The sequence below is a fragment of the Budorcas taxicolor genome, chromosome 22, assembly GCF_023091745.1.
Source record: "Budorcas taxicolor isolate Tak-1 chromosome 22, Takin1.1, whole genome shotgun sequence".
In the NCBI taxonomy this organism is placed as follows: domain Eukaryota; kingdom Metazoa; phylum Chordata; class Mammalia; order Artiodactyla; family Bovidae; genus Budorcas; species Budorcas taxicolor.
In genome coordinates this window covers 8,395,519-8,420,718 of record NC_068931.1, presented here as the reverse complement: position 1 = coordinate 8,420,718, position 25,200 = coordinate 8,395,519, and positions in this window count along the sequence as shown.

Here is a 25,200-nt window from a genome sequence, read left to right as displayed (position 1 = left end):
ATATTCAATCTAAGACTTTAAGTCAGATTTGCAATTTATAGCCTAGACAAATTTTTTTTGAGGGACCATGCATGATTTTCTTGCCTCTGAATTATTCTGCTTCTTTGATGGCACCCCACTCCAGTACTCTTGCCTGGAAAATCCCATGGACGGAGGAGCCTGGTAGGCGGAGACGACTGAGCGACTTCCCTTTCACTTTTCACTTTCATGCATTGGAGAAGGAAATGGCAACCCACTCCAGTATTCTTGCCTGGAGAATCCCAGGGACGGGAGAGCCTGGTGGGCTTCCATCTATGGGGTCGCACAGAGTCGGACACGACTGAAGCGACTTAGCAGCAGCAGCATACAGTAAATATACTTATATTTTTATAAATATAAAAATATTATATTTTACTAAACAATATTATAGCAAATATCAGCTATATATCAGCTGATATATCAACAAATATCAGCTTTTATATTTAACCCAAAACTTTGCGGTCACTTCAAGCTTGGGGGTGATTTTATTTTTTTAATCTTTATTGAATTTGTTTCAGTATTACTTCTGTTTTACGTTTTTTGGGGTTTTTGGCTGTGAGGCATGTGGGATCTCAGCTTCCAGACCAGGGATGGAACCTGTACCTCCTGCACTGGAAGACAAAGTCTTAACCACTGGACCACCAGGGAAGTCCCCTGGTGGTGATCTTTTAATTGATTATTTAAATTCTATTTAAAGTATGCCTTCAGTAAACTGTTCCTTTTTTTCTGCTTTTTGATATGTGTTCCAAGCTTTTGTAGGATCTGTACTTACTGGAGGATAATTAAAATATTCTTGTCATCTAACTACATTGTTAAACACATCTTTTAATATTCTTATAACTTTATCTAATGTTTAACACATACTATTAAAATGTTCAGATGTTACCTTTTGAGTATACTTTTTCTCATCAATTTCAATTCTAATGACTACAATTAACATAAATAATTACTTGTACAAGAAGGCTGAACCTTTTATGATGTGGTTGTACGAGGGAGTTATTTGATGTTAAAATTAACGTTGAAGAAAAGACGTATAATTTCCTGTAAGTACAGAAATCAGCATTCCTGCAAAGATCTAAATTCTCTGAAGAATAATTTGTAAGAGAGCTCAATATTCCACGAGTGATTTTAGAGACGCTTTCTACCATTCCTCATTTTAAGTGGATAATGTTACACTAAGAAATAAAAACAAAGTTGTTTTGTGCTGCATCATTTCCCAAGGCTTCTTCATTGATTTCTTTAGAAAGAATTCTCTGTGGTAACAAATATGCCTTTGTATTGCAGACCTTAATCTTGCAAGTTCTCTTAATACCTTTTGTTATCTTTGTGATCATAACAAAGGTCAAGTTCAATTCAACATTGAAGAGTTCCTTACATTTTGGCACTACAAAAGGTGTCAAGGATACAAATGAGAAAACCAAATTACCCTTCTCTAGAGAGTCTCTCAGTCTGCTTACAAACTGCCAAACAGATCATTTCAGTATAATGCTCAAAGTGTCATGATAAAATTCATCCCAGAAAGTGTGGAAGGAGAACAGAATACTTTGTCAAGCCTGAAAGGTATCAGGGAAGGCTATTTGAAACAGGATACGTGATATATGTTCTTCAGAAATAAGGAAGACTGTGTCAGTTGAAGAAAGTAATTAAGTGTATTTATAACAGCAAGGGGAAGAATTAATAGATAAGCAAGCCCTTTGATAAGGAATGCTTAATGAAACAAATAAATTGCATTTCAGCTAATAGCTAAATTATTTCAATATGTAAAGTGCCTTTCTATATCATCTACTATAAGATTTTTATCAGTTTCAAGAGTGCTCATTAAAGAGAATGCACAGTAATAGTCTACTTACTTAGAGAATAACCTAAATCAGAGCCAACATTTAAAACTGAGTAACGACATTTTACAAATATTTCCTCATTAAGTCTCATATTACCCCAAGGGTAGATAGTTAGATACTCTTATGCTTAAGGTATAGTGAAACTAAAGAATACAGGGGCTAATAGTTTTGCAATGAAGTTACGTATCTAATATGTGTTAGTAGTTGTAGTTGTGTTAAGAGTTGGACACAACTGAGCAACTAAGCACAGCACACCACAGATGGATTCAAACTCAGGTAATCTGTCTTCAGACTCTTTCTCCAAACTACGCCATCTTCATTCAAGATCATGACTGTTTCTAGCTGATAAGTAACAAACTTATGACAAAGCACATAGATGAAGTAGGAAGCAGAAACAGAGAAAGTTTGATTCTCATAAGAATTCCCAAGATTGGATATGACTCGCACAGGCTAGAAGGAAGTTGGCATGATGGAAGAGCTAGTCCATGTACCCAAAAAAAATTGATCATCGTTTCAAATGTAGCCAAGTACACTGGTCCAGTATTAGCAGAGAATAAAATTTAACGAGTAGTGCCAAGGTATGGTCATAAATGACCAAGATGGCCTCCAACTTTTCTGTAGCGTCTTCAAAAACAGGATAGATCTTTCAGAATCTCCCTCACTGACCTACACGGTCCATTTCTGAAGTTGTGTTGATTCTTTTCTCTGTATCACTTATCTTTGCATAAATTAGTTATTATAAATCCCTTTGCAATCATGGTTACTTATTTCCTATTTGTACTCATATTTTCTCCAAAGAATAAAGACTACCTCTTATATTTCTTTATTTTTCCTCTCAGATTTTTAAAACAGTGCCATTCATACTGTTTAGACAGTGAATTGATAACATATACTTGTTCAACCTAAGTAAATGCAGTGTAATTCCAAGAGAGAAAAGAGTAGGAATTTAAATGGTGAGGATTTTGGATGACTTCTAGTCCATGAGGGGCTTCCCAGGTCATGCTAGTGGTAAAGAATCTGCCTGCCATTGCAGGAGATGTAACAGATATGGGTTCAATCCCTGGGTCACCAAGATCCCCTAGAGTAGGGAATGGCAACCCACTCCACTGTTCTTCCTTGGAAGATTCCATGGACAGAGGAAACCGGCAAGCTACAGTCCACGGGGTCGCATAGAGTCAGTCATGACTGAGTGAGTGAGCATGCACGCAGGCTAGTCCATGAGCACCTACCCTAGTGTCAGTGTGAGAGGAGGTGTGAATCAGTGCTCATTCCAACTGTGTTCAGCTTTCTCATGTCTGACTCTTAGCAACCCCATGGGCTGCAGCCCACCAGGCTCCTCCATCCATGGGATTTTCCAGGCAAGAGTACTGGAGTGGGTTGCCATTGCCTTCTCTGTCAGCTTCCTCAGACTGTTCATAACATAAGCGTTTCAAGATTTGAATGTGAATCCATCAGTTAAAGGCACATAGTTTTGTTACAGTATATCACCTGGATACAGATGACTAATTCACTGGATGCTCAACTAAAAAGTGTAATTGGCTTCATACTGGTGAGAAAACTTAGTGGGAAATCATATATTAGACTCCAATGTGGAGATTTTCTAAGCAACTGTCAAGAGAAATACTTAATTTATACAATCTTCATTTTACAAACCACCTATGGAGTCTAAGGAATGTCAGTTGTGACTGTACTGTACCCAGTAAACAGCTTTTACCTAAACTCAGAGTGGGCATGTGTTAAGGGTCATCGTGGAACTGCTGCTAGAAGGTATTTGGCTGGGAATCCAGGAAGGTCTGAATCTGGTTTTAACTCACAACCTTACCAACTTGCTGGTACAATGTTTACAAAGAAGCAAATGGGGCCACCCAAACTTATTTCTTTTAGGTTACCCAGAGTTATGATACTTAGCCTTCAGATTGTTTTGTGTGTGCTATTTGTCATCAGGAAGCTTCCATAAGCCTCTTATCCTTATCTTTCAGAGGGCAGATAGAATGAAAACCACAATCACAGAAAATTAACCAAACTGATCACATGGACTACAGCATTGTCTAGCTTGTTGAAACTATGAGCCATGCTGTGTAGCGCCACCCAAGACAGACAGGTCATAGTGGAGAGTTCTGACAAAAGGTGGTCCACTGGAGAAGGGAATGGCAAACCACTTCAGTATTCTTGCCTTGAGAACCCCATGAACAGTATGAAAAAGCAAAAGGACAGGACACTGAAAGACGAACTCCTCAGGTTAGTAGGTGCCCAACATGCTATGGAGAAGTGTGGAAAAATAACTCCAGAAAGAATGAAGAGACGGAGCCAAAGCTAAAACAATGCCCAGTTGTGGATGTGACTGGTGATGGTAGCAAAGTCCAGTGCTATAAAGAACAATATTGCATAGGAACCTGGAATGTTAGGTCCATTAATCAGGGTAAATTGGAAGTAGTCAAACAGGAGATGGCAAGAATGAACATCAACATTTTAGGAATCAATGAACTAAAAAGGATCAGAATGGGTGAATTTAACTCAGATGACCATTATGTCTCCTACTGTGGGCAAGAATCCCTTAGAAGAAACAGAGTAACCCTCATAGTCAAAAAGAGTCCACAATACATACTTGGGTGCAATCTCAAAAATGACAGAATGATCTCTGTTCATTTTCAAGGCAAACCATCCAATATTAGAGTAATCCATGTAATGCTGAAAAACTGAAATTGAATGGTTCTATGAAGACCTACATGACCTTCTAGAACTAACACCCTAAAAAAGATGTCCTTTTCCTCATGGGGGATTGTAATGCAAAAGTAGGAAGCCAAGAGATACCTGGAGTAATAGGCACATTTGGCCTTGGAGTATAGAATGAAGCAGGACAAAGGCTAAGAGAGTTTTGCCATGAGAATGCACTGGTCATAGCAAACACACTCTTCAAACAACACAAGAGACGACTCTACACAGGGACACCACCAAATGGTCAATATAGAAATCAGACTGATTATATTCTTTGCAGCCAAAGATGGAGAAGCTCTATACAGTCAGCAAAAATAAGCCCAGGGGCTGGTCATGACTCAGATCAGGAACTCCTTATTGCCAAATTCAGACTTAAATTGGAGAAAGTAGGGAAAATAACTACACCATTCAGGTATGACCTAAATCACATCCCTTACGATTATACAGTGGAAGTGACAAATAGATTCAAGGCATTAGATCTGATAGACAGGGTGCCTGAAGAACTATGGACAGAGGTCCATGATGCTGTACAGGTGGCAGTGTTCAAGACCATCCCCAAGAAAAAGAAATGCAAAAGGCAAAATGGTTGTCTAAGGAGGCCTTACAAATAGTTGTGAAAAGAAGAGAAGTGAAAGGCAAAGGAGAAAAGGAAAGATATACCCATCTGAATGCAGAGTTCCAAAGAATATCAAGGAGAGATAAGAAAGCCTCCCTCAGTGATCAATGCAAAGAAATAGAGGAAAACAACAGAATGGGAAAGACTAGAGATCTCTTCAAGAAAATTAGAGATACCAAGGGAATATTTCATGCAAAGATGGGCTCGACAAAGGACAGAAGTGGTATGGACCTAACAGAAGCAGGAGATATAACGAGGGCATAAGAACACAAAGAAGAATTGTACAAAAAATATCTTCATAACCCAGATAACCACGATGGTGTGATCACTCACCTAGAGCCAGACATTCTAGAATGTGAAGTCAAGTGGGTTAGGAAGCATCACTATGAACAAGCTAGTGGAGGTGATGGAATTCCAGTTGAGCTATTTCAAACCCTAAAAGGTGAAGCTGTGAAAGTGCTGTACTCAATATGCCAGCAAATTTGGAAAACTCATTAGTGGTCACTGGACTAGAAAAGGTCAGTTTTCACTCCAATCTCAAAAAAAGGCAATGCCAAAGAATGCTCAAACTACCACACAGTTGTACTCATCTCACACACTAGCAAAGTAATGCTCAAATTCTCCAAGCCAGGCTTCAACAGTACATGAACCATGAACTTCCAGATGTTCAAGCTGGTTTTAGAAAAGGCAGGAGGAACCAGATATCAAACTGCCAACATCCATTGGATCATCAAAAAAGCAGCAGAGTTCCAGAAAAACATCTACTTCTGCTTTATTGACTATGCAAAAGCCTTTGACTGTGTGGCTCACAACAAACTGTGGAAAATTCTTAAAGATGGGAATATCAGACCACCTTACTTGCTTCCTGAGAATCTGTTTGCAGTTCAAGAAGCAACAGTTAGAAATGGACATGAAACAATAGAATGGTTCCAAATCAGGAAATGAGTAGGTTAAAGCTGCATATTGTCACCCTGCTTATTTAACTTTTATGCGGAGTACATCATGAGAAATGCCAGACTGGATGAAGCACAAGCTGGAATCAAGATTGCCAGGAGAAATATCAATAACCTCAGATATGCAGATGACACCACCCACATGGCAGAAAGCAGAGAGGAATTAAAGAACCTTTGATGAAAGTGAAAGAGGACAGTGAAAAAGCTAGCTTAAAAACGAAGATCATGGCATCCAGTCCCATCACTTCATGGCAAACAGGTGGGGAAACAATGGAAAGAGTGACAGACTTTGTTTTCTTGGGCAAAAATCACTGCAGATGGTGACTGCAGCCATAAAATTAAAAGAAGTTTGCTCCTTGGAAGAAAAGCTATGACCAAGCTAGACAGCATATTAAAAAGCAGAGAAATTACTTTGCCATCAAAGGTCTGTCGAGTCCAAGCTATGGTTTTTCCAGTAATCATGTGTGGATGTGAGAGGCGGACCATAAAGAAACCTGAGCGCTGAAGAATTGATGCTTTTGAACTGTGGTGTTGGAGAAGACTCTTAAGTGTCCCTTGGACTGCCAGGAGATCCAACCAGTCAGTCCTAAAGGAAATCACCCCTGATTATTCATTGGAAGGACTAATGCTGAAGCTCCAATAATTTGGCCACCTGATGGGAAGAAATGACTCAGGAAAAGACTCTGATGCTGGAAAGATTGAAGGCAGGATGAGAAGGGGATGACAGAGGATGAGTTGGTTGGATGGCATCACCAACTCAATGGACATGAGTTTGAGTAAGCTCTGGGAATTGGTAAAGGACAGGGAAGCCTGGCACGCTGCAGTCTATGAGTTGGACACGACTGAGCAACTGAACTGAACTGTCCGACTGTGACTTCTTGGATTGTAGCCCACCAAACCCCTCTGTCCATGGAATTCTCCAGGCAAGAAAACTGGAGTGGGTTGCCATTTCCTTCTCCAGGGGATCAGCCTGACACAGGAATCGAACCCAGATCTCTTGCTTCACAGGCAGACTTTTTTTTTTTTTTTTAAACTGTCTGAGTCACCAGGGAGGCCCAGTCTAAAGCCCTAAATTCTCCACTTTATCATGACCAAATCCCAATCCCAATTGGCTACATGGGATAGAGACCTAAGTGATGATGAATATAATTAAGCTTGTGTGTGGGAAAAAAGAGAAGTCCAACATAATTAACCCTACAAGAACTTAACCTTGTTTCCTGATCACCCCTGATGAAGGCCACAGAGAACAGAGAATAGAGAAAACAATTCAGATTTTGTACCTTTTAATATACAGTAAATCTGTCTGCAAGCTAAAGTTCCTCTCATCTTTCTAGGCAATCAAAAACTAATTTCAAGGTATGGATCTAAGAAGGTGACACAATAAAGATCTGTTTCCCCACTCCAAAGTATCTAACTTGATTTTCTATCTGTGTTATAGTAGATTTGGTAAAATGTTAAGCATATGCGGCTCTTAAACAGATTTCTTTAAAATTGGAGATCCACTGCAACATGCTTCTATTTCTTAAATAGCATATCTTAAGATAACTTTATTAACTACTAGAAGGTATTTGATGCCAGTATTGGTTTGAAATTCTAGAACTCTGAAGAAAAATATAAAATTTTATAAGGTTTCTGAAAAAGTCAAACATAGAATGAAAGTACTGAAGGATGAAACCATCCAGTCAAACCAAAAGACATCATTTGTCTTTGGTGAAATCATGAGCTTCGGTATTTGTTTCTCTCTTCTTATAATGCTGTTCCCATTTGTATTTGAACTATGCAGAGCTCTGTTCAGTTTAAGAGCATAGAGATTCACTCAATTACCTTAGCATAGGGAGAAAAGGGGATTGGGGCAAGGATTTAAGGGAAGAAGTGAGTCAGACAGAAGGAAATTCAAGACCAGGAACTTCAGATTGCCACATGTCTCCCATCTAAAGTATGAATTGAAACTCTGGCAAGAACCCTATACTCTTGAAAGCAAAAAAAATAATCTTTTTCATGATAGCACAAATTCTTTCTACCTGTTGATTTTGTTCTTTTTTTCATATCAACCCCTTCCTTATCACTTAAGTTTGCACATTGTTATGACTTCAACTGACTATGACTAAATAGTCAATTTCTCAGTTTTCCAAGTTCCAATTCTCCAAAGAGTGTTATAAGCTATTCTGTATAGAGGCCAGAAGTCACTGGTCTCTGCCGTTGAATTAGGGGTGTACCACACACTGGGTTTATCACCAGGAGCATAGGTGTACCCTATGGGTGGAGAGACTCAGTGGACAAGGGATGTTAAATCTGTGAAACAGATTCAGGGATCTTATCAGCACCATCTTATCTACACATTTGTTAGCTTCATCCTGTTGAACTCAGCAAGGTTGCTGTTTATGAAGCGAGCTTAGTGGTTGGTATCATCTACATATCAAGTTAATTTTATCATCATGTTTTCTAGCTATAGCACTTTTAAAGGTATTGCAGCTTTGCTGGATCTGTGTATATATTGTGACTTTGTCTACTGTTTTGAGTACATGCCTTACTGGTTGGTAAACTGTATCATGAAGTGCTTAGTTGCAGCTATAACACTTTCTAATGAATTAATGAAGTGAAAGTTGCTCAGTCATGTCTGACTCTTTGTGACCCCATGGACTATACAGTCCATGGAATTCTCCAGGCCAGAATAATGGATTGGGTAGACTTTCCCTTCTCCAGGGGAGCTTTATGACCCAGGAATCGAACTAGCTTCTTCTTTGCAGGCAGATTCTTTACCAACTGAGCTATGAGGGAAGCAGTTTCACTGTTTGTTTTGGGCTCCAAGCTTACTTTATACAATTTTATGTCACTCAGTAAATTGCAATAGAGTGTATTTCTCTACATCTTTGTTGTCATTCTGCCCACAGTTAATGGTGCATCCTTTGATGGCCCTTTGAAGTTCTGATAATGCTACTTTTCTTCTCTCAGTTTGCAGAAAGCCAGGAATTTAACACAAAATAAATAAGTAGGATAAAATACTGCTACATTATAAGAGCTAAAGTTCTTTTCTTTCTCTCTTTCATCTCAAGTTTAATTCCCAAAGTGAACGTGTTGCATTATTCTTTTTAAGAAAGTTGATTAAATAATTAAATCCTAAAGCATGCCTATCAGACAGCTAATATTCCTGTCCTATGAACCAACCAAATCTAGTGTCTCTTTGCTGCCCAAAACTGCTGTCCTAATAAGTGAAATATCATTCTGCCAATAAGATAGAGTTTCAGTTTTGCCATAGTTCAGTTACTACTCTACAAAAAACAATTTGGGTCACTACTTTGATCACAAATTTACTTTCTAAGGAGCATTTTTGGTTATGCTTGAGCAGTAATAAACACAGAAAGGTTCCTTTCCTATGGGTTGAATTGCAATATTTTAATTAATGGAACTTTTCCTCATTTTTAAAAGGAAAGAATTCTTAAGGTTCTTTTCAAAATTAAAATGCCATTATACTATAATTATGTAATTCAATTAAACATCCCGTTTTCAATTAAAAGGATCAGAATGCAAGCAAAATTTGAACTTGGTAAAAGGTAACTTTTATTCTCAGTTCCCTATCAGGTTTTTCTCTCTGCCTTTATGGACCCTAATCTTGGTCTCACAGAGCTGTCAGTGATCTTTCTCAAATGGTTTTAAATCATTGCTTCCTTCAGGGATAAATGTTTGTAAGAGGAGCTTGAAAACAGGAAAACCTTCAAGATAGCAACTGATGAATTACCAAATGTGAAATTTCAGGAAATAGTGGTTGGCTGGCCTCTCAAGTAATATAATGGATCTTATCTGCCCACTCCTCCTGGGCTAAGCTTGAAGCTCTGGAGAATTAAACTGGCTCCAAAAACTAGGTTTTTTCTGTTGCTCTAATTGATAAATCAATTAGTAGTAGAGTGAGACAATTATTATTTATTGGCCAGTATATCACTGATTCATATTCAGTCTTCTCTCAAGTTGGAATATAGAAAAAGTCTTTTCTTCCAGTTTATGAGTGTAAGGCAGACGCTAATCTCCAAGATTTATATCAGGCAAAAAAAGATCAGGCTCCAGAATAGGACTAGGGGATTATACTACAGAACTGAGGAATGGGTGAAGCGTTAATTGCATGCTCCAATAGTGGCTCTAGAGGGTATTTCTGTGGCTTCACAATATGCCAAGCTTTGTATACGTGAGGGCTTTTGATCATAATAAAAAATAATTGGTTAAAACTATTTAAAACAGTAAAATGGCTATGGTTATATTTTGCTGATAATTTTCAAAAGTGAAAGATTTGATGTGGGTTCATTAAGAAAAGGCAGTAGGGAAATATGGTTACTTCTGAAGTGTGCAAAACGAAGTCAAAATGGATTTCAGAAGACTAGATACTATATCTAATACATAAAAATGGGTGAATATAATTTTTACAGAGGAAAAAGATCTCAGATAAAATATATAATATCATTAGGTTATATGCCATTAATATACCAATTTATCACTAGAATATATTATTAATATATCAAGATAATCAAGAGCTTCTGTTAAGTCTGCATATTAACAAAACTCCATAGGTAAGGGATGTGTAACCCCAGCTAAAAACCGTTATCCTAGAAGATACTTGATTCAAACTAAAGAAGAAAAGTTGTCATCAAAATTACAAAATAAATTTACATCTGATGGCACAATACTATAATTTCAAGCATTAGGCTTCTGATAGAAGCAAGTTAACAAGAGCTTTGACAATCTTTAGATTTTCCATAAAACTTACAATTTCTGATTTATATTAATAATATTTTACCTATATCAATTTAACCTAAAGACATGACATTTTCCATGTAAGCCCTTAATGGTATCTAACACCTTTCTTTTTACAAGGTGAAAGAACAAATCTTTTTTATTTTCCAGGGGCCTTTTAAGGTGGTTTTAGTCACAAAGGATATTCTCTGGGGAATTAGATTTGGGGGCATGTAAAATATCAGAGATGTAAGAATATATATAATTTGTATGCTTTTCTGTATACTTTTTTTCTTTTGGAATATAACAGCTTTACAGTTATTTAAGATAGGATCATGGGTTACTAAGAAACAAATTGGTTACATATTTTACCAAACCAAGAATGAAATATTTGAAAGTATATAAAGGGGGCTTTCCCATTTCTGGTTCTGCATGTAAAGAACTCAGAAACCCCCATTCTATCCTAACTCAAGTGAAAAAAATAAAGAGAATGAAAATATCAACTATAGAATCCATATGAGGTAGAGAAACAAACCAAACTGCTGCCCATGAGGATGAACAAACCAACAGGTAAATACAGAAGGAAATAACTTACCCAAGCAGAGGGGAACAAGCAGAAACCACCACAGGGACCAGCGTCAACGTAGGAAAACAAGAACTGTAATCGACGAATTGCTGCAGGCTCAGTGTGGACCACTCTATTGACACTCCAGGGACTCAGTCAGAGGGGGACCCGCACAACCCTGGGGGTTTTCTTCCAGGGTCTACACCAGATTCACACAGGAAATAGCTGAGAAAAATCCTCTCACAATAACTGCAGGACAAAGGGAGAGGAGCCATTTTGAATTACCCCAAAGCACTCTGGTCTCCTTAAGACTTGCCCACAGGGGAAGCCAGTTAACTTTAGACCAACTTTCTGGTTGTTATCAGAATCTGACTCACCTGGGGGAAGGTGAATACCCACTCCAGCAGGCTCCTGACTTGCGTGTGGAAGGAGGGAAACACCAACTCCTGCCTGTTTTAACCATTCTCTTCCACTAAAGAAGCAGAAAAAGTATTAAAAACACTTGTCAAGTTCACAGTTCACAGGCATAGCATCCCTAAAAGACTGAGACATAATTATCCAACTAGCAAATTCTTCACCCACACCTGACCACCCCACAACTAAAGACATATTTACAGGAGTACCTTCTAACCAGTCATCATGCCTGGCTATTAACAAAAAATTACAATGTGTATCAAAAGACATAAAACACAATTAGAAGAAACAGAACAAGAATCAGAACCAGACATGGCAGAGATGGTGAAATTATCAGACTGGGAATTTAAAACAGTTAAGATTATATACTAAGGGCTCTAATGGAAAATGTAGACAGCATGCAAGAACAGATGGGCAATGTAACCAGATGGGGATACTAAGAAAAAACCAAAAAGAAATGCTAGAGATAAAAACCACTACAACAGAATGAAGAGCGCCTTTGAGGGGCTATCAGGAGACTGGACATAGCTGATGAAAGAATCTCTGAGCTAGAGCATACAGCGGTGAAATCCTTGAAAACTGACAAGCAAAGAACACAGACTGAAAAAACAGAACTTCCAAAGACTGTGGGAAAACTGTTGAAGTATAGCATATGAGAAATGGGAATATCCAAAGGAGGACAAAGAAAAGAACAGAAGAAATATATGAAATAATAATAATAATTGAGAATTTCCCCTAAGTTAACATCAGACACAAAACCACAGGTCCAAGAAGCTTCTCAAAAACAGAGGATAAAAATTTTTAAAGAAAAGTTTAAATTAAAAAACTCTACACTTAGATAAATCATTTCAAATTACTGAAGATCAAAGATATAGAAAATTATCCTGTGAAATTACCCTTTGCAAGTGAAGCAGAAATAAAGACCTTCTCAGACAAACTAAAATTGAGGCACTTTATTGCCACTAGCCCATCCTTGAAAGAAATGTTAAAAGAAGCTCTTTAGAGAGAAGAAAAAATGATATAGGTCAGAAACTTGGATCTACAAAAGTAAAGAAAGTGTGCAGAAAAAAGATTAAGTGAAAGTAAAAATAAAATCTGTTATGTTTCTTATTCTTAATTCATCTCAGATAAGTTTGTTCAGTGTAAAAATAGTAAAAAAAAAAAAAGTAGTATAATTGATATGCTAAGAAAGAAGAGAAATTAAATTACATACAATGCTCAATTAAACCACAAAAGGCAAAAAAAGAGTGGAAGACAAAATTAGAAAAAAAACACAAGGGTAACAAAGAGAAAATAGTAACAAATTTGGTAGCTAGTAATACCACTGTATTCTATTGGATATATTATTTCACTTTGAATGTAAATCATGTAAATTCACCAATTACAGATAGAGATTACAGACAGACTCTGTACCCAAGAGTGGTGGTGGTTCAGTTGCTAAGTCGTCTCCAACTCTTCATGACCCCAGGGACTGTAACCCACCAGGCTCCTCTGTCCATGTGATTGCCCAGGCAAGAATACTGGAGTGGGTTGCCATTTCCTTCTCCATGGGATCTTCCTGACCCAGGGATTGAACCCTCATCTCCTACATTGCAAGAGGATTCTTTACCCCTGAGCCACCAGGGAAGCCTGTAACCAAGAGTGCCTTAGTTCAAACCATGAACAAATTACTTTGTGTTTCAACTTATTGACCTAAAATAAATGAACTGACAGTTATTTCTCTAGCAAAAATAAGGTTTTTTCAGGATTAATAAAGTATGCAATTTTCGGTCTGCAACCACGGTAAGTCAAATGCAAGTCCCTTGTGTAAATGGACAGAATTCTTTTACAGAGGAGCGGGGGGAAGGAATTTGAGGGAGCTATAGTAAACAAAAATCTGTGGCTGAGCTGTCATCATCTCTCATTGGCTGAGCCCCATCTTCCTGTTTGTCTCTGCTCTAGTGCTTAGGGTGTGAGAGTTTCCCCTTCAGGTCTCTTGGCTTTGTTTAATTGAAGTTCATGTTTATTAATTTTTTATAAGACCTAAAAAATGGATGAAAATAATAGCATCTGCTTTGTAGACTTATGCTGAAGTTTGAATATCTTAGAAATTGTGTTAAAATATGACCTTCTGTGACCTGGTAAGTCTTAGCTCCACTATTACTGTCCCATGGTTTCAGTGGAAAGTAGTGCCCACAAAAGATATTTTAAAATCCTTGACTTCTTCCTGCAGATACCCAAGAATGATCATGAAACTGTGCAGACCACCAAGTGGTGAGAGGGAAAAGGGAAAGAATTCAGGTAGATACTTTGTTTGCTAAAATAATAATAATAACCTACAAAGGCAAAAGACCAAACTTTTACATTGAGAAGCTCAGGCCCCAGCCAACCACAGGAAATTAACCATAAGTTAAATAATGATAATAATTTTAAAAAATTATAAAAGAGAAAGTGCAAAGTTCATGAAACACCAAATGTTGCTTCTAGACACAAAGCAAGATCAACAGTGAACTTTATTCCCCCTAATTGTGGAAAGACCCATTCATCTTTTTGATCCCCAGCTTCTAAATCCTACTCTGCCCCAAGACTACCTACAACAACTTTGCTCAGCTTCCAATCCCCTAAATGTCAGCAATTCTTCTATCAGATTATCTAAATACAAAATTAAGCCATGGAGGCACTGTAACAAAAGGTTTCAAATCAGCAAGAGATATGCCAAAGAGGGGAAAAATTAAATTCTTTAACACCCAACAGGTAAAACCCATTCCATAAGCTAAAGGACACCCATTGTTATTAAACAAACTGAAGAATCCTCCTGAGAAGAAATCTATTTTATTTAAAGTAATTTCTTAAGATTTTGAATCTTAAATTTGAAAACTTAGAAATAGCAAAAATGGGGAAATTTTCCTTTCAAAGAAGGCTTTAGCATTTAGGATGCAATAGTAAAGGATTGTGTGTATTTGAAATAATATATCCTAATCAAGAATCATTGAGTAGAAACCAAATTAAAGATGTATGACTATAAGCCATTACATTTTAATATCTGAAATGCTCTTTTATTTTACATCCTCAGGATTTACAACCACCAAAAAGAACTTAGAAGTATTGTGATTCTTCTAAAAACAAACATAAGCTTATCGAACTAAAAAAATTCTTCAGAGAACTCATGTTTCAAGAAGGAATCTTTGGAAAGACTCCTGGAACAGTCATAGACCTAACAGATAGTGGTGGTACAATTAAATTAGTATACTTTAGGGAGAGTTTAATAAAGATGATATTTACAAATTATGAGCAGAGTGTGGCAGAATCGCAGGACAAGGCAGTGACCTCCAGCTAGCAGTGTTGGGTGCTCCTGGAGAGCAGTCACCACAACCCAGAAGGATGCATCTTGGGACATGGTCGTAGAGATGCTTCCAGCCTAAGGTGACTTTGAAGAGTTGAGTGGAAATGAAAGTCCTCATCTCTTGTCATTCCCTTTCTCTGACCTTCTTCTAGGGTTTCCACTGGCTAACAGGAAATGAGAATCCCTGGTGTTGAGGTTCATATAGGCCAGTGTCCTGATGAGAGATGAGGTGCAGAAGGGCAGAATTGACATAGCATGCCAAACCAAAGACACTGGAAAAGCTGCCTCCAAAAAAAAGTTTCTAAAAAATGGAAAAAAGACATTCTGTAGTAAAACTATGAAGACGTTTAAGTTCTTTGCTTAGATGTTGTGTTTCTAGCTAAAAAGACAGAATGGTTGTGAATCATTTTTCTGAAGTTAAAAATTATAAGGAATTGAACTTATTAAACTAAAAATGCTCTCTCATTTTAAAAGCACAATCTATATTTAGAAAGAAATTTAACTAATGGAGTGATAGGAGCAGGCTGCAAGCCAAGGAAATGATAAAAGGATTAACTACTCAAAGGCTGAAAGGTCTTTATTTTTTCAAGAGTCAGTTTTAAATCTTCTAATAGCAAATATCCAGATTTTAAAGAGTGATCAACATCTCCTCCAAACCTCATCCATTGGTTAAAGAGTTATTCATTAGTCCCTTCATTTTTCAAGAAGAATATTAAATTCCATTTAAATTTGAAAAAGTTATTTTAAGTTATGAATAGTACAATAAAACTGAAAACTTACTGTTTTGTCTTATATATTTTAGAAGAATATTTTGGGTTTTTTTCATGGAAATGAACACAGTTACTAGTAATAAAAAAAAAAACTGGGTATTTGAGACACAACATATACTGATTTCCTGGTAGAATTTGCATTTCTTCACTGAATCAAAATATACAAACCCCTGCATAAATGTAATAGGGCTTTAGTATTAGCACTGAAATGTTTTAGGATTTAAGTTACTTTGAATTTTATAAAATAATGCTTTAAAATGTGAATCTATAAATGAAATCTCTATAATCTAAAAAACTAAACATTAATTTTATACAGAGTTTATATAAGCTTTATCTTTCCTAACATTGTTAATTTTTTGGTGGAAGTAAGAGTTTATCATGGAAATAGATATCTATACTTTTCCAATGGCATCTGAAATTTTGGATTTCATGATAGGGAATTTTGTTTTTAGAATAAGAATGCTTAAAAGAACAAAGATGTATGAAGTCGAAGCATCATGTTATTGAAAAAGAGTTGTTTAGTAAAATGTCCACAAAGAATGCTCAAACTATCATACAACTGCACTCATCTCACACGCTAGTAAAGTAATGCTCAAAATTCTCCAAGCCAGGCTTCAAAAGTACATGAACCATGACTTCTAAATGTTCAAGCTGGTTTTAGAAAAGGCAGAGGAACCAGAGATCAAATTGCCAACATCTGCTGGATCATTGAAAAAGCAAGAGAGTTCCATCAAAACATCTATTTCTGCTTTATTGACTATGCCAAAGCCTTTGACTGTGTGTATCACAACGAACTGTGGAAAATTCTTAGAAATGGGAATACCAGACCACCTGACTTGCCTCTTGAGAAATCTGTATGCAGGTCAAGAGGCAACAGTTAGAACTGGACATGGAACAACAGACTGGTTCCAAATCAGAAAAGGAGTACATCAACTCTGTATATTGTCACCCCACTTATTTAACTTATATGTAGACTACATCATGAGAAATGCTGGGCTGGAAGAAGCACAAGCTGGGATCAAGATTGCTGGGGAAAATAGCAATAACCTGAGATATGCAGATGACACCACCCTTATGGCAGAAAGTGTAGAGGAACTAAAAAGCCTCTTGATGAAAGTGAAAGGGGAGAGTGAAAAAGTTGGCTTATAAACTAAGTTCATGGCATCCAGTCCCATCACATCATGGCAAATAGATGGGGAAGAAGTGGAAAGAGTAACAACAGACTTTAATTTGGGTGCTCCAAAATCACTGCAGATGGTGACTGCAGCCATGAAATTAAAAGACACTTGCTCCTTGGAAGAAAAGCTATGACCAACTGAGCCAGCATATTAAAAAGCAGAGACATTACTTTGCTGACAAACATCCATCTGGTCAAAGCTATGGTTTTTCCAGTGGTCATGTACGGATGTGAGAGTTGGACCATAAGGAAAGCTGAGTGCCAAAGAATTGATGCTTTTGAACTGTGGTGTTAAAGAAGACTCTTGAGAGTCCCTTGGACTACAAGGTGATCCAACCAGTCCATCCTAAAGTAAATGAGTCCTGAATATTCATTGGAAGGATTGATGCTGAAGCTGAAACTCCAATACTTTGGCCATCTCATGCGAAGATTTGACTCATTGGAAAAGACCATGATGCTGGGAAAGACTGAACGCAGGAGGAGAAGGGGGTGACAGAGAATCAGTTGGTTGGATGGCATCACAGACTCATTGACATGAGTTTGAGCAAGCTCCAGGAGTGGGTGATGGACAGGGAAGGCTGGCATGCTGCAGTTCATGGGGTCACAAAGAGTCAGACATGATTGAGCAACTGAACTGAATTGAACTGATGATACATTAAATGTGGTGTAAAAGGCTATCTTATATAATAGCATAAAGAAAAGCTTTAGCTCTACAGGAAATAACAATCAACTTAAAAGCTTTAATAGAAAGAATTTAGTTCCAATACTAAGTTATACACAAACACCATGCCAGTTTATGTAAGGAATTTGAGACTTGTGGATTTTGGTATCTGTAGGGGTTCTTGCAGCCAATCCCTCACAGACAGCAAGAGATGGCTGTATTTTGAAACTTTTTAGTAATTAGTGTTTTAAATATATAAAAATGAAGTTCACTTACAGCATTAAGCATTTTAAGTGGGACACTATCATATTAGAACTGAATTGAAATTCCAATGTGAATTCTTGTCTTTAAAAGGACATGTAATTTCCAGGAGTCTTACCTCTGACCACCAAAATGGTCAAAATATACTATCACCCTAAGTTTCCATTGTTTACTAAGAAGATCAAGAGTTCCATGAAGATACAGGTAATTCCATCTGTCAAACGTGAGCCTGAAACATACTCTGGTGCCAGAAAGCAGAATATTATTCCAAGGTTCAAGGAATTGTAACAAAAGTGCATATAAAGGGACTCCCGTTGAACAAAGTGTTGACAGTTGAGCATCCAAGGATGAATAAAAACTTTAATTAAAAAATAATTGAAGCCAAAACGTCATGGGTTCATAATGATACATGAAAAAAGAAAAGGTAATATGTTCTAAGCTACAGAATATATTGCTGTTGTGTCTTTTACTTAAATCATCCTCATTTTATAGGCGCATGTTATGAGTTTCTTACAAAAACAAGTCCCTGTTCATATTGAAAGTTGTTTCATATTTATTTAGGTTGACTTTCTGCATTGAGTCCAGAATATGCATTTTTTAAAATGTACTCGGGGCAGGTCTTTTTGACCTCGATCTATATACTGCTATAGTAACAAACGCTAACTTGGGCTTTATTTCTGATTTTTTTAAATCTGTTGTTTATTTAAGATAAGCCACTCTTTCTCCAAATCATCTTCCAGATTTGAATCTATCTTTCAGAATAATCTTTCTTAATATTTCATTTGTTCCAAGGCTCTAATTTACTTCTTTCTTTTTTCATTATAAACCAAATCCAGACCACACCCTTTGAAGCCCCCTTTGTACTGTATTGCATTACATTTGTATTTTGACTTTCACTAATCACAATCTTCATTTTCTGCTTAAACAGACTAGGATTTTGATTTGACTTTGTTGAAGAATTTATTAATAGTATTATAAAATTGTTAATAAAAATGGTTGCCTTCAATTTGTTCTTTTTCACAAAAAATATATTGCAGTTGACTTTTCTTAGTATCCAGAGCTTAATTTTTCAATAATTTATCCCAGTGCAACTGTCCCCAATACAAATAGCAACCTCACAACAAATGAATATGGTTTTAGCCTGAAGTCCAGTGAAAGTAGAGCTAATTTAGCACATTTACCAGCTAAATATTATATTCCAAACTTCTTAGTTTGGTTAACTTTTGAGCAAAATTTAATTCACATGTGAATTTTGGTAACACTGTATTACAGCAAAAACCCTTCTATCATAGATTTAGTCACAATAAAACTTGTGTGAGAATAATAGGAAATTTTTGTTCTCAAATTTATCTCAGCTCTATCTGATCATGAATGAACTCAAAACATTCTCAGACCTTTAAGTTATCCCATATACTCATTATTGTTTTTATTTAATCCTAGCATGATTATGTACCTAAGTATAAAATTTGGGGAGCATGTCAGTTTCTCTTTTTCATTTCTTCCTTTTAAGATGAAGGTGGCATTTGTCCAAATATGCTTAAAAGATCTTCTTGCTCGAGGATCTCTATTCACAATGGGAACAATCACGTTTTCCAAAAACGTTTTAAAAAGGTGAAGAAAAATTTGAGCAGTGGCATTTTCTTTCTTCTTGAATCCTCTAAGCCTAAAGCATGCGCAATAGTAGGTTCAGGATTTTTAAATGCTCTTATTTGGGGGGAAATGTTAAATCAATTTACACGCTTTTTACACTTCATTTTATCTTCGGCTACAAAGATATTTCTAAAGTGGTTTACGTTCTAAGAAATGCATCCCATGCCATTTTGACAGGCTTTGCATTATAGATGATATGGACAGAAAGAAAGCAGAACAAGCCAAAGCAACTAAAAATGAGGAATGTTAAGTGCTGCGGGGGTTGGGGTGGAGAAAAGTAAATGTAATCTCAGCATTTCTTTTAGAGGAAATATAGCTCATTAATGTTGTCTTTGAAAGAGAAGCAATCATTCCAAAAATGACTTAAAATTGTATTACATTGTCTTATCCTCAACTTTTTTGCTTCCTACTTGGCATAAAAAAGAAGATTAAATGTTGAAATCATTTATTTAATATTAAACACTCAAGCATCTATCTCTATCATTTTTGGTGATAAATATGATCTTTAAATGATTGTTCTTTATTTATTGTGATAACTTAAAAATAATCTGTCATAAAACAGGTATTACTGTGCTTCTTATTTTTAAATAATAAGACAGAGAGCTTCGTAGAAAAATTCCCATTCTTCATATTTAATAAGAAAAAAATTCTTACAGGCATTTCAATGTGTTCATATAAACTGAGATTTCTTTAAGGTAAAACTTAACAAGTAGCACATCAGTTTTCTCAGCTTACTGGTATAGAAACTTTGAAGCATTGTTAAATGTTTTAATTAATGTGGAGTTAACTATGTCATGAAAAGAAATATAGCATTTATTTTTCCTTTCCAGTTCAGAAATTTGTAAAGAATGATAAAAACATATGAAGTCAATCATTCTCCCATTTGCTAATTGAATTATTATTTTTGAAGCTTCTGCATTATTTAGAATTTTTCCCACAATGGCATTTACAAATAATAATTTGTAACTTCTCTCATATAATTTTCCCCTAAGGAAAAGAACTAAAAGAGCCTCTTTCCACCGGTGAAAGCAGTAATTGCAAATATATTTTGGACTCGGTGATTAGCATTTTTTACTCATTTTGTTGTTCAGTTGCTAAGTTGTGTCTGACTTTGCAACCCTATGGACTGTAGCACACCAGTGTTCCCTGTTCTTCAGTATGTCCCAGGGTTTGCTCAAACTCTTGTCCACTGAGCCCATGATGCCATCCAAGCATCTTGTCGTCTTTCATCCCCTTCTCCTCCTGCCCTCAATCCTTCCTAGCACAAGAGTATTTTCCAATGATTTGGCTCTTTGCATCAGGTGACCAAAGTACTGGAGCTTCAGCATCAGTCCTTCCAATAAATATTCAGGACTGATTTCCTTTAGGAGTGACTGGTTTAATGTCCTTGCAGTTCAAGGGACTCTCAAGAAAGTGAAAGTGAAGTTGCTCAGTCATGTGCGGCTCTTTGTGACACCATGGACTGTAACCTACCAGGCTTCTCCGTCCATGGGATTTTTTCAGGCAAGAGTACTGGAGTGAGTTGCCATTTCCATCTCCAGGGGATCTTCCTGACCCAGGGATCAAACCCAGGTCCCTCTGAGGACCCGCATTGTAGGTTACCCTCTGAGCCACCATGGAAGAATCTTCTCCAAAAACACAATTTGAAAGCATCAATTCTTTGGCAGCTTAGCCTTCTTTATGGTCCAACTCTCACATTCATACATGACCGCTGGAAAAGCCATAGGTTTGACTAGACAGATCTTTGTTGACAATGTGATGTCTTTGTTTTTTTGTGATACTGTCTAGGTTGGTCATAGCTTTCATTCCAAGGGAAAAACATCTTTTTTAACTTCATAGCTGCAGTCACCTTTCACAGTGAATTTAGAGCCCAAGAAAATAAAGTCTGCCACTGTTTCCAGTTTTTCCCTATCTATTTGTCATGAAATGATGGAACTGAATGCTATGATCTTAGTTTTTTGAATGTTGAGTTTTAAGCCAGCTTTTTCACTCTCCTCTTTCACTTTCATCAAGAGGCTCTTCAGTTCCTCTTCACTTTCTGCCATGAGGGTGGTGTCATCTGCATATCTGAGGTTGTTGATACTTCTCCTGGCCATCTCGATCCCAGCTTGTGCATATACGTGTTAATATACACTATAAATGCTACAGATGAACCTATTTGCAGGGCAGGACTAGAGATGCAGATGTAGGGAATAGATGTGTGGACATGGTGGGGGGTGGGGGACTGAATTGGGAGATTGCAGTATAGTCACTTGGAGAAGGAAATGGCAATCCACTCCAGTGTTCTTACCTGGAGAATCCCAGGGATGGGGGAGCCTGGTGGGCTGCCATCTATGGGGTTGCACAGAGTCGGACATGATTGAAGTGACTTAGCAGCAGCAGCAGCAGCAGCATAGTCACTACTATGTACCACGTGTGAAACAGATGGCCCATTGGAACCTGCTGAACAGCACAGGGGGCTCAGCTTGATGCTCTGTGATGACCTAGAGAGGTGGGATAGTCCGCGGAGGGAGGTCCTATAAGAAGGGGATATATGTATACATAGGCTTCCCTTGTAGCTCAGTCGGTAAAGAATCTGCCTGCAGTGCAGGAGACCTGGGGTTCGATCCTTGGGTTGGGAAGATCCCCTGGAGAAGGAAATGGCAACCCACTCCAGCATTCTTGCCTGGAAAGGCCCATGGACAGAGGAACCTGGTGAGCTGCAGTCCGTGGGGTCACAAAGAGTTGGTCAACACTTACTTACTTAGAATGGATTCACTTTATTGAACAGCAGAAACCAATGCAACACAGTAAAGCAATTACCCCTGATAAAATCTTTACCTCAATAAACCTTTAGGTTTTATCCTGGATGTTGTATGCTCTCATCACACTTATTTTGCTGTGCTTGCTTTGTGAATAAAAACAAAAGGAAGTATAAGAATTCTATTTCTTAGTTGTTATCTTCAAGACAAAAGGTAAACAATTTCTTATTAAAGTTACATAGTGCTGGGTGTTAAATTGCACACATAGTCTAAAATCAAGCATAGAATATACTTTAAAATCATCCAATGGTAGAATGGCAAAAATAAAATTAGAATAAAAGCTGAAATAAAGCATTTGAGCTAATACAGTAAGTTTTGATTCTATTGTTGCTGCTGATAAAAGGTTACAGAGAAAAGTTTTAGCAGTATTCCTACACTTGGACAAATTCACCCATTTTGTAATTCTTAAAGAGGATGGTTAACACTTTAGATTTATGGTGAAACAGGGTGGTGGTCATGACAAATTCAGATTAACTGAGGCTATCCACATGATACACTCTCTCTCATTCCTCCTTAAAAATCCTAATCCTAAGTAACATGAGTAGGTAAGATTGTGTGGATGGGTAGGGCATGTGCAGAAGCAGTTCGCCCCAGCTGTAGGTATGCTCTTTGCCCTACTCACAAGCTAGGCCCTCTTAGATTAGATGCTTAGACCTCATGGATCACAGGCGTTCTTCACTTGACATTTTTCACATCCTTTCTAGCTGATCTAGACATGGCCCACTGAGAACCTAGCTGCTTGTCCTTACTCACACATTTATTGTATACATAAACATTTCTAAACTCTTCATATAGAAAATATACATGTTTAACCATCCTCAGTTTGAATTGGGTAATATTAATCATCTCTGGAATTCTTTCTAGTCTCTGAAGCTTCTTAAAAAGCATTAAGTCTTATGTTTGGACAATTCTGAATCCCTGGATTAGGTATTCATTTACAGAGTCCCCTTAACCTCGTGCCTGCATTTCAATGAGACAAACTATGCTGTGTGAAGGAACCAGAGATGTGTTAAGAGAATGCTATCTGGACCGCATTATTCAAACATGTGGCTCTGAAGTGATAAACTTTCAGAGTATGTCACCAACTTGGATAATTCTCACTGTGCTGTTAAAAAATAGGTACTCATCATTGCAAACACACTAACTTCCTAATTCTTTACAAAGTTCCCAAACTATGTCTGCAAAACTTTTATTCAGTTTTTCTTCCTATTAATATGCTCTGTATCCCCCAGACTTACTGCAATACGTTTCATTCTGAATGCACTCTATTACTTTCTATAACTTGGCTTAAACTATTTCTTTATTCTTAAAGGCTTGTAATGCATTTTACCTTATCTTCAATTATACAAAGCTTACAGCACTCAAATTTAATATAATCTATTTATCATATTTTCCTGTGCAACTATTTGTTAAATATCTTGATACAAACTACAGACCTAGTCCCCAGTATCCTAGCACTGATACCATGAACATGTTAGATGCTTAATTAATATTATTATATGAATGAAAATATTTATTAATCAAATATAATGTTACATTCCCCACAAATGTTTCAGTAAGGTGAAATACTCAAGACCCTAAAAGAGGGTACCATGGAGCAGAATGAAATTAGATTACTGGACAGACATTTCAGAAGACCCATCAAACAACTCATACAACTATACTTATAATGTTATCTTTTATCCCTTTTCATACAGAATCTGAAAACATATGAAAGATGCCCTAGCAGATTCTAATGTATGCAATTATTGTCCTATGATTGTAATTAAATACATCTAGGTATTTCCCAACAAAGGTCCGTCTAGTCAAGGCTATGGTTTTTCCAGTGGTCATGTATGGATGCGAGAGTTGGACTGTGAAGAGAGCTGAACACCGAAGAATTGATGCTTTTGAACTGTGGTGTTGGAGAAGACTCTTGAGAGTCCCTTGGACTGCAAGGAGATCCAACCAGTCCATTCTGAAGGAGATCAGCCCTGGGATTTCTTTGGAAGGAATGATGCTAAAGCTGAAACTCCAGTATTTTGGCCACCTAATGTGAAGAGTTGACTCATTGGAAAAGACTCTGATGCTGGGAGGGATTGGGGGCAGGAGGAAAAGGGGACGACAGAGGATGCGATGGCTGGATGGCATCATCGACTTGATGGATGTGAGTTTGAGTGAACTCCGGGAGCTGGTGATGGACAGGGAGGCCTGGCGTGCTGCGATTCATGGGGTCGCAAAGAGTGGGACACTACTGAGCAACTGAACTGAACTGAACTGAGGTGTTTCCTCTGAGCTTAAATACAAAATGAGTTTTAAATATGGATTTGGTAATTATTTTTCCTTCATTGTCATTTCACCTATTTTTTTTTTTCAAGAAGCCATGGACTGGGATCAGAAGAAAGGAAACCAAAAAATATTCAATATTAAAATGATTTATTGTGGGACATATTTTCAATGGGAAAAACATAAAAGAATAAGGAGTTGCAAGATCCCCACGTTCTATGAAAATGAAAAACAATAATACTTAAAATGCTTTGTAAGAGAAAAAATGTACTAGGTGAGGATTTTACAAGCTTTTAAATACTGCTTTTTATTCAGATTTAGGATGAGTAGAACAAACATAACTTCCCCGTTTCTATAGCTCAGTGTAATATCATCTGAATTCATTAAAAAGTTGCTATTCATCAGAAAGACTGGCTTTGTACAGTATTTGAAGTATATACATATATATGTACATA